This window comes from Monodelphis domestica, chromosome 1, assembly GCF_027887165.1.
Source record: "Monodelphis domestica isolate mMonDom1 chromosome 1, mMonDom1.pri, whole genome shotgun sequence".
Taxonomy (NCBI): Eukaryota; Metazoa; Chordata; class Mammalia; order Didelphimorphia; family Didelphidae; genus Monodelphis; species Monodelphis domestica.
In genome coordinates this window covers 410,328,637-410,338,876 of record NC_077227.1, presented here as the reverse complement: position 1 = coordinate 410,338,876, position 10,240 = coordinate 410,328,637, and the positions used below count along the sequence as shown (strand labels likewise).

Here is a 10,240-nt window from a genome sequence, read left to right as displayed (position 1 = left end):
TGGTCTGGAGGCTTCTTCATAGTATTTTCGCCAAGAGTTCAGCTCTGGATTCAGAGAGGTAGCATCTTCTTTACCTAAAATTCTTCTCAAAAGGATTTTAAACTTTGCAATTTAAATAATGATATTTTTACATTCCCCCATTAAGAGGGTGATTGAAAAATACATGATCACTTAGGGATGCATGGCTGAGGTATGAGGTATATGAATCAATTGGTAAGAGAAATATTAAAAAGATATCAGAAAAATCCAAAAGAAAAGAAAAAACTCTGGATGAAAATATAGACTATCAAAGTCTTATGTGTAAAAATTCCAAGTAAAAAGAAAAATCTATAACAGGTCCTTCTATCAGGGCCCAATTAAAATGATCGAAGCAATGATGCATTTACCCAGTCAGTAGCCAGGACTACAGAAAGTTACCACACTATGAAAGGCAGAAAAGGGGACCAGATTATATCAACCAAGGTTTCGGGATACTCGTCTGTGAGTATTTTCAGAGTGAGTATGGACACAAGGAAAGCCTATGTCATAACAACGTGTTAAACACAGTAACCTTGAGTCTTCACACTAGGTTCAAGACCTTTGTATTGGCCTAGAAGTGCATCAATCCATCCTGGATTGGCTTTTCTTTGGCCCTGTGCAATGGCTCTTTTGTGTATATCTTGTCCTGGAATCAGACAGAATCATTAAGCAAAGTCCCATAATTTTTTTTTAACCCTTACCTTCCATCTTGGAGTCAATACTGTGTATTGGCTCCAAGGCAGAAGAGTGGTAAGGGCTAGGCAATGGGGGTTAAGTGACTTGCCCAGGGTTACACAGCTGGGAAGTGTCTGAGGCCAGATTTGAACCTAGGACCTCCCATCTCTAGACCTGGCTCTCAATCCACTGAGCTACCCAGCTGCCCCCATCCCATAATTTTTAAAATAATTAGTGGCATCATTTTTATAGTCACAAGCTTTTGGGGGAATGCTTTAGCAAATGTATCTTAAACTTGTAGTACTGATAAATCAAAAGGTTAAAGAAAATCTTAATACTGGTGACATGTGCTTCAAATATAAAAAAGACAGAAAAAATAAAAAAACTGAAAAAGTATATTGCACATGCAAGAAAAATATAATAATAAAAGAGCTTTAAAATTCAAGAATGTAGCTTATAATCATTGACACCTTGTGTCTGCTAAGAAAATAAAGATTACAAGGCTTTCTCACCAAAAATGAGATCCATTTCCTCTTCATGTGGCCATGCTCCACTGTGAAGAGAAGGCAAATTAATTGAACAGTAGTACAAATATGTAGTTTCAATATCCCCAAAATTCTCAATAGCCCAATTAATTACAATAGCAAACAAACACACTATTAGATTTCACATAATTTGCTGTATGGCATTTTTAAAAGTCTATGAATTGATGGACATTTTTCACAAATTTTTACAATCATAGCAAATCTTTCAACCTTTGTAATTAAACATATTTTTAAAACAAAGTAAAACTCATCTTGGGTTAAGAACATAATCAAGAAATCTATATATCATTCTGGTGGAAGTAAAATAGTGAGCTGAAGAGTATAAATAAAGGGGTGCTCCTTTTTTGGAGGCTTTTTAGGGGTACAAATGCCCTGAGATTAACTGCTCCAACTTCCATTCACATATTTAGAAATGTGGGAAGGTTGTGGGTTATAAAATGTATCCCACTTCAACTACTAGAGTGAGCCTTACACCTCGTGGTAGGGGCAGGCAAAATAACCAGAGATTGTTTAAAAAAAATTCCAAAAATCACATTTAAAAAATTCTAAAAATCAGTTGAGATATTTAGCACATTAAATTTTCCAAAGTTGTTAATACAATTGTAACCAGTTCTGAAGTCCATCTATCCTCTATGTGACAATTTACAAAGTCAAAATAGAAAGGCTGTTTTTTTTTTTATATGGGCTTAATTACAATAATATTTATTCAGCACAGTTATAGGGGAAAAACAACAGAATTTTTTTAAAACACAGTACATCAAATGAACAGTATAACAGAATAATATTGAATCCAGTAATATATGAACTTAAAATCACAAAGTTAAACCTTAAACAAAAAATGCAATAGAAATACAGCAGTTTTTTTATAAACCATTGGAGTCTTAAATGCCTTAAAATCATAACCTCCAGTAGTTAAAGTTCCTTAGGTGTGTGTTTTTTTTGGTTTTGTTTTTCTTTTAATTAATTATCCATTTAAATGTCTATTGTCCGAAGGCAGAGTAGTAAGGGTTAGGCAATGGGGGTTAAGGGATCTGCTCAGGACCCCACAGCTGGGAAGTATCTGAGGCCAGATTTTAACCCAGGACCACATGTCTGTAGGTCTGGCTCTCAGTTTGCTAAACCACCCATTTGCCTCCCCAAAGTTAGCTGAATCTTCTCCCTGACATGCAGGTGAAATCAATAAAAGGATCAATGCAATTAAAAGATATCCTTATAAAATAGCCATGCTTTTAAGTTCCTGCTTGAAAAGGTCTGTTTCTTCTCTCTCCCCTGCTATGATCCCCCACATGCTCAATACCCCAGTTTGTTTGTTACCAGCTGGTCGATCTGCTCCGAGGATCTGGGTGATGAGTCGGCTGGGGTCACGCTTGTGGGTCTGGGGCGCAGAAACAGGCAGGCAGGGCCGGGAGATCGGGTACCAGGTGAGAGGCCAGGAGAAGGAACCAGAGCCCGAGTGGGCCGCCAGGGTGGGCAGGGCCGGGAGCCAGAGTACCAGGTGAGGACAATTGGGGCTGCAGGCAGGAAGTGACGGGCCGAGCCTGGTGGAGTGGGCGGCAAACGCAACAGGTCCGGAGCCTGTGAGCTATCTAATGGCTGGAACGAGCTGCAGCTTTGCGAGGGTAAAAAAAAAAAAACCTTGACCAGAGAAAGATGGCTTAAAAAAATTTTTTTAGGCACTAGATATTAAAAGCTGAACTAAAGATCAGAAAAGAAATCAGAAGATTGAAAGTATTTTGTTTTCCCGAAGTGATAAGCCAAAACTGTAAAGATTAAAATTTAGGGGAGACTGAGGCAGGTAGAAATTAGTTTCTCTCTGCAAGGAGTATATTTTTATGAGGTTTATTAAAGATTAAGGATTAAAGAAAATACAGGATAAGAAACATGTGCCTAGGCCAAAGAGGCCTAGACAAGATAATCTGACATCATGGAAGAGCCACGTCTGCTCCAAAACGGAAGTCCAAAAGAGTGACAAAAGCCTTTACAATCAGCTTAAATCCCTTCTCAATCTTGGCCCACGTGAGAATTCAAAGCATTCTGGGGAAGTGGAGCAAGGGCTTCTGGGGATTGAAGTCCAGAGTTCGAGTCTATTTTTACACTGGAAATGAAATACTAATATTTGTAAACTAGTTCAGCTGTTTTTTGTTTGTTTGGTTTTTTTGTGTGTTTGACAGCTAAGATCTGAACTATGGTTATCCAATTCTGAATGGGTAGAGGCTTTTAACTCGTTCATGGCAGTGTAATTTCTGAATTGGTTAAGACTATTACTAAAGTTGTTTTAGCTTTTTTAGTACTCCAAAAGGAATATAATATTATACTGCCAAATTAGAACAAATCCACTCAGCAAGCTCAGTTCAACTTTGCCTTTAGTGTTTTCCTGGGGATTTTTCTGTGCTCTTTGGTGGTGTCATGATGCCTCCGTTGCACACTGGTGACAATTGTCCCACCTTTGTGAAAGCTGACACATAATTGACTTCCTCCAGCATAGCCAAATAATTGTGTGTGTCTGGATAGTATGTCTATCTTCTACAGAAATCTTAAAAATCTTCAGTTTCACTGGAGGCCCACCGTTCACTACTCTGGCAAAAGGTACCATCCATTCTATACATTCTGAAATGTTTTCCCAGTCTAAACCTGACACTTTCTTAACTTCAATGGAGGTAAAATGGCATAAAGCAGCCGCTGCCAATATTCTATATTGGAATTCTAATGAGTCAGTAGAGAGAATACATAGATCCAGGAGCTGGGCTATTTGAACAAACTTTTCCTGGGAATACTGAGGTAGGAGTACTTTAGGAACATCTTTTAGAGCATAGACTTGGAGAAAGACAGTCAACCAGGCAATAACTATTACTGGACACAGCTCCCACTTTAAAACCTTTAATATAATGAGTTCCATCCCTAGGATATCATCTTCACTGCAAGCACCATCAGTAACATAAGCAAATTCTTGTAATTTAGGAGCATAGAGTTCCTCAAGTTTTGCAGCAATGAATAATGAGGTAATACCAATAAGCTGAAGGATATTTTTGTTTATATCTTTTTGTGTCAACATAAATCTATCAAAAAAATCTTGAGAAAGATAAAATATTTCCCTGTGAAGTGTGTACACTTTACATACCTTAGGTCAGGTAGAGGTGAAGGATTTATCAAAAGGTTTTTAAACCTGTAGTTAGTAAACCTGGAGAAGTCACTGGTGACAGTTTCTTTGAGTGGGATTTCAATAATAATGCAAGGAGTGATACCCCCAGATAACACAGGTGGCCAACAATTCCTAATTTCATATTGCTGCCTCTTGGCTCCAGTCTCCTCTTTTCTTTTCTTTACATCCTGAGTCGTTTTCCTTTTTTTGGCTTGAAGGAATTGAGTTTCCTGAGGACTATCTGTTTGACTAGTTTGGGGCTGCTGTTTAGCTTGAAAACGGCTACTTCGTCTTGACATTTTTTTCTTTAGATTCTTCAAAAGTTCTGCTCCACCATCAGCCCCGATGCAGATCTGCTCTCCCGGTTAAGTACTTTCATTGTTCACTAAGGAGTTTTACAACTTTATCTTCCCCTAAGGTGTGCCTAAGTATGGGTGGAATAATGTAAAGTTCCCAATACATTCCTGGTCAAGTACCTTCATTCTTTAAAATGGGGAATAGCCTTAACCAAATGTTCTGAGGTAGAGTCTGAGAAGTTTTAAGATTCACAATCCCCCCTGATGATCATTGGGAGACTAGTCTCCCCATTGTTCATTTAACATCATCATCTTGTAGTCCTAAATGCACTTCTAACTACAGATGTATACAACATTCAATTTTTTAAGAAGAAATTACAGTAGTGAGGGAGGAATAGAAAAGAAAGAAAGCAAAACCAATGTTTTGCTAGGCGCATTGACAGAAAGCAAAATTAGGGGCAGTCCCTTTTGGCATAAAAGTGTACATTTACAATAAATGTTCAATCAACCATATCCAAAGTTCATTCTTGATCTTCTAGATGTAGTGTAGGTTTTCTGGCATCTTTCTGCAACAGTTCATTTTTTGGATTTAGGAGTTAGCAAACTTCTTCCTTGAAGATCTTTCTCGAACAAAATTAAAATCTTGGATTTTTATAAAAATACAATCTCAAACAAAAGATAAAAAATCTTGGATTTTAAATTAAAATACAATCCCCCCTGAAGTAGGTGTTAAAAAGACATCCAGTTCTGCTCAGGATGTAATGTTGAGTTATGGGGGTGTATGAGTCAATTATCAAAAGAATAGAAAAACACAAGGAAAAAAATTCAAAATACGTCCTTGTATAGGTCCAATTTAAAGTAATTTCTATCCCACAAGTCTGTAGGACAGAATGCAGTAATATGTCATTTAGCCATTTGCAGCCAAGACTATAGGAAGTTGTAATATATGAAGGAAAAGAATTAGAATTCTATTTTGATAGGGAAGCATCATTCCCTTGTCTGACTTTTTTGTCATTCTCAGGGATATAGGGAGCCAGCATGATAGTCAAATTTTGTACTTGTATGAGTACTTCACAAAGAATGTAGATACAAGGAAGTCCTATGACTTAACATATGGCAAGTGTCGCAACCTCGAGTCTCACATTAGTATTTCCTGTGTGCTATTTTTGGCACTTTTCAGATTAAGTCTGTGCTCCTTGTTTTGTATCCCTTTTTCTAGAATCAGATACAAACATTAATCACAGTTCCATAACATTTTATCAATAAATGGCAGATTCCCATAGTTTAAAGCTTTTGGGTATGCATTGACATTATAGCAAGTATATATATGTATTAAACTTGTATTACTGCAAAAAATAATATTAATTATATGTACCTTTAGTAGAAGAAATGAGAAAAAAGGGAAAAAATACAATGTTTCAAAGTAATGTTTTCACTATTTAACAAGGTTATTTTATGCCTTGTAATTCTCTGATATGAAAATGCCTGTGTTCTATGCCTTAGCAACAATGCTTCTACCTCAGGTGGGCACATAATTGTTAATGGGCATCCCAATTCTAGATCAACAGTTTTTGTCACAAGTAAGGCTGTAGCAACTACTACTCTAAGACATGGTGGTGCTCCTGCTGCTACTGGGTCCAGTTGGGCAGAATAATAAGCAATTGGGAGCTGAGAAGGCCTGAGTCTGAGTTAAAACCGAGTTTGAGTTAAAAAGTCTGAGTTAAAACACCTGAAGCTACTCCTCTTTGCTCATGTACATACAAAGTAAATGGCTTGTTGTAATCTGGGATGCCTAGAGCAGGGGCAGACATGATAGCCTTTTTTTAGATCTGATAGAGCTGACAAGTGTTCTGGCTCTAATTTGAGGGGTTCAGGGACAGAATCCTTTGTTAGTGCTATAAAGGGTTTAGTAATTTCCCCATAGCAAGGAATCCATTGTCTGCAAAACCCTGTTGCTCCTAAAATTGCTCTCAGCTGTTTCTCAGTAGTAGGAGTGCTTAAATTTTGAATAGTCTCAATTTGTTTTGGAGAAATATAACAAGCACCCACAGTCAGGATGAATCCCAAATATTCTACTTCAGGGAGACACCACTGAACTTTATCCTTTGAGATTTTATTTCCTCTTTTGTGCAATTCCAAAAGAAGGTGTTTGCTATCTTCCTGACATGTTTCTGCATCTGTTGAAGCCAAGAGTAGATCATCTATATATTTGATTAATTTACTTTTAAATGTTATATTATCTGTGTCTTGGCTCAAAATTTGCACAAATAAACTCGGGCTTTCCACATAGACTTGTGGCAGGCGACTCCATGTATATGTGAGCCCTTCTAGGTGAAAGCAAAAATATGCCTGGAGTTCTCATGTATAGGTATTGAAAAGAAAGCTGAGCACAAGTCTACTACTGTAAAGTATGTAGCTATGCTAGGAATAGAGGAAATAATAGTATTTATGTTGGAAACTATGGATTGTCTCTTTATAATGTGGTTATTGACCACCCTCAGATTGTAAGAATCTATAGAGGTGCTTGCCATCAGGCCCCCTTTTTGGTTTTTTAACTGGCAGGATGGGTGTGTTGAATTCAGATTTACAAGGGATTATTATTCCCTGATCAATTAATGAGTTAATTACTGGTGTAATACCCTCAATTGCCTCTTTTGAGAGGAAATACTGAGGAATGGAAGGAGGTGGGCTAGATTTAGTTTTTATCTGCACAGGAACAGCAGATTTAAGTAAGCCTACATTGGAAGAAGATGTGGCCCAAAGAGACTCTGGTATATCCGTAGGTATTTCAAAAATGGGAGGCTCTTTTGCCTCCTGGCTCCCTGAGAGAAGTACAGGGAGTAAATTTAAAGATTCCTCTGGTACTTCCAATGTTAAGGAACCATCTGGGGAGCAAGTTATTGTGGCTCTGAGTTTGCATAGAAGGTCCCTCCCCAGAAAATTTAAAGGGGGGTCAGGCATCAAAAGGAAGGAATGTTGTACCTCTATGGGGTTCTATAGACACCATTCTAGGAAGTTTTTTAACTCTTTGGGGTATTCCTGATACTCCCACTATACTTTGTGAGTCAACAGAATAACAATTTAAATAAGGTACATTCTTTAATAGAGACCTGGTAGTTCCAGTGTCTAAGAGACAATCATAATAGGTGTTACCCACCTTTAAGGTAACATGGGGTTCGTTAGTATGGGGAGGGCAGTGGATAGGGACAACAGGTAGTAGGACATCAGGGTCCAGAAAATCAAAGGTTGTATCCTCTGATTCATGTGCCCCAGCCCCCCACCCCAGACACCTTCATTGTGTTTAGGACATTCCTTGGGCACCATCCTGAAGGGCACCCCTCTGAGGGGCATTAGCACCTCTAGTATTTTTTGGACAAGCACCATTTCTTATATATTTTTGTTGGGTATTATCATTTTCTTCATTTGGAACACTGTCATTATTTTCCCAATTCCTATTTCTATAATTTAGGTTTCTAAAGTTCTTATTTCTATAGTCATTATAGTTATTTCTATAATCATTATTATAATTTCTAAAATTCTGATTTCTATGATTATTATCATCATTTCTATAGTTATTATTTCTAAAGTTGTTATTAAACTGTGTATTCCTTCTGATAATCTTGAGAAAAGTTCTACATTCTATCATTTTGTTGCCCTTCTTTTCACAGAAGTGGCAGGTTACTGATTTATCCGTGAATTCCCTCAAAGGGGCTGTGTTCTCTCCCTTATTTTTCAATTGTCTTTTTAGCATTTCAATTTCTTTCTTTAAGTCTTCCACTAATGTATTGTGTTCCTCAGGTCTTTTTACATGGCCTTTATAAACATAGGTTGCTACTCTCCTCAATTCTTCGAAGTCCATAGAATCCCAAGTAAGACAACTAGCTTTAAAGTAGTCTTTTACCACTGAACAACAATTCTCAACGAATTGCCTATGTATTTGCCTAATGTCCCTTTCTCTGGATAAATCAAGGTCCATAAATGTATTTCCTACATCAATAAGTCTGTCCACAAACTGGGAGGGTATTTCATCAATTTCTTGTCAGGTTCTTTCAAATTTTGATCATTTTTCAGGTCTATCAGAGAAATCCCTCCTGGCTGTCAACAATGCTTCTCTGGCCTGGTTTAGTTTTGTATGATCTCCAATGTGGATCTTCAGTTGGCCAATAATGTCCTTTTCTACCTCGTTTTTGATTAGCCAGAGAGAATATATTATTTTTTCCCTTTTTGTTAAAAATAACTCTAATAAATTTTCAACATCCGTCCAAGTGGGGTCAAAAGTTCTGAATATGTTCTCTAATTTTTTATAATTAATATTGGTTCTTCCTCAAATGATGGAAGATCTTCCTTAAATTTATTTAAATCTTCAGGGCTAAAAAATGTATGATGTCTTACAGATACCAAGTTTCCATTTTTATTAAAAGTGGGTACTTCCCTTAAAAGAAATAACCTCTCTGAATTATTTGGTACTCCTGTTTCTGTTTCTAGGTTTCTTGCTCCATTCTCAATGGGGTAGGTATGAGAAAAATAAGAGTTGGGCACACTGAGGGAGAGGGTTTCTTGTTGTCCCATAGTGCCAGAAAGATCAGAGGTAGGAAGGATATGGGAATTGAATTGGGCAGGGTGGGAAGGAGGGGCAAAGGAAGAAGTGTTATTAACTGGGGGAAAGATACAGAGCTGTTAGGTTGGAGGAATGAGTAGGGTGTGAGGCATTAGGATGGTCAGTGTGGATGGGGTGTGAACTCAGGGTGGAGGTGGTAGGGTGGGAAGCATGGGTGGGGTGTGAAATTAGAATGGAGGGTGTGGGATTGGAAGCATGGGCAGGGAGAGGAGTGGGTTGGTTAGAAGTAGGGTTCTGAGGCTGAGGAGGCAGGGAGAGGGGTGGGTTGGTTAGGTGCATGGTTTTCTGAGGCTGAGGGGACAGGGGGAGGGGTGGGTTGGTTAGGAGGGTTAGTGTCCAGAGCAGGGTGGGACAGATTCTGATAATGTTCTTAACTTTCTTTTAATGTTTCTCATAAAATCTACGATCTCCCCCTGACTTTCCTCTATAAGCTCAAGTAGAGTATTTATTTCTGCATTTTGTTGAGTAGTAGAAGGGACACTTGGTTGGTTTGACTGAGAAGTGGGTTTTGTAAGGAAATACAATATTACAACTATAACAATGAAAATCCCAAGGGGGAGTACTGTGTCGATTATACTTTGCCATAAGCCCCATGGTATGAGAAATTTCAGAGAGGCAATGAATGCAAATTTTACAAGGTTGGTCATGGAGCTGAATAGCCAATTGTTAAGTACATTGTGAACTGGCTGTATCCACATATTTCTAAAGTAAACAAGTGGGGAGCAGGACAAGGCCAAAACTTTCCCCAGGTTTCCCTTAATCCTAATTTAGGCAGTTGTTCCCTAAAGGAAGGAGATTTAGAAACAGTTCTCCTAGCCAGGACCTTAGTGCCCTGTTGCTAAGATTTAAAACAGCTGTGTTCTATTTAATTTAAGGAGAAATCAAAATTTTTTTACTCATCCACTCTTGCAGCTGTGTTTGGAAGCTGAGTTAGCAATGTTTAAAAAGA

General features: G+C 37.9%; 1 pseudogene; it reads right to left on the bottom strand.

The window, feature by feature from the left end:
• Positions 1-3,395: 3,395 nt before the first annotated feature.
• LOC100011379 (G1/S-specific cyclin-E2-like) lies at positions 3,396-4,945 on the bottom strand (annotated as a pseudogene).
• Between the last annotated feature and the right edge of the window lie 5,295 nt (positions 4,946-10,240).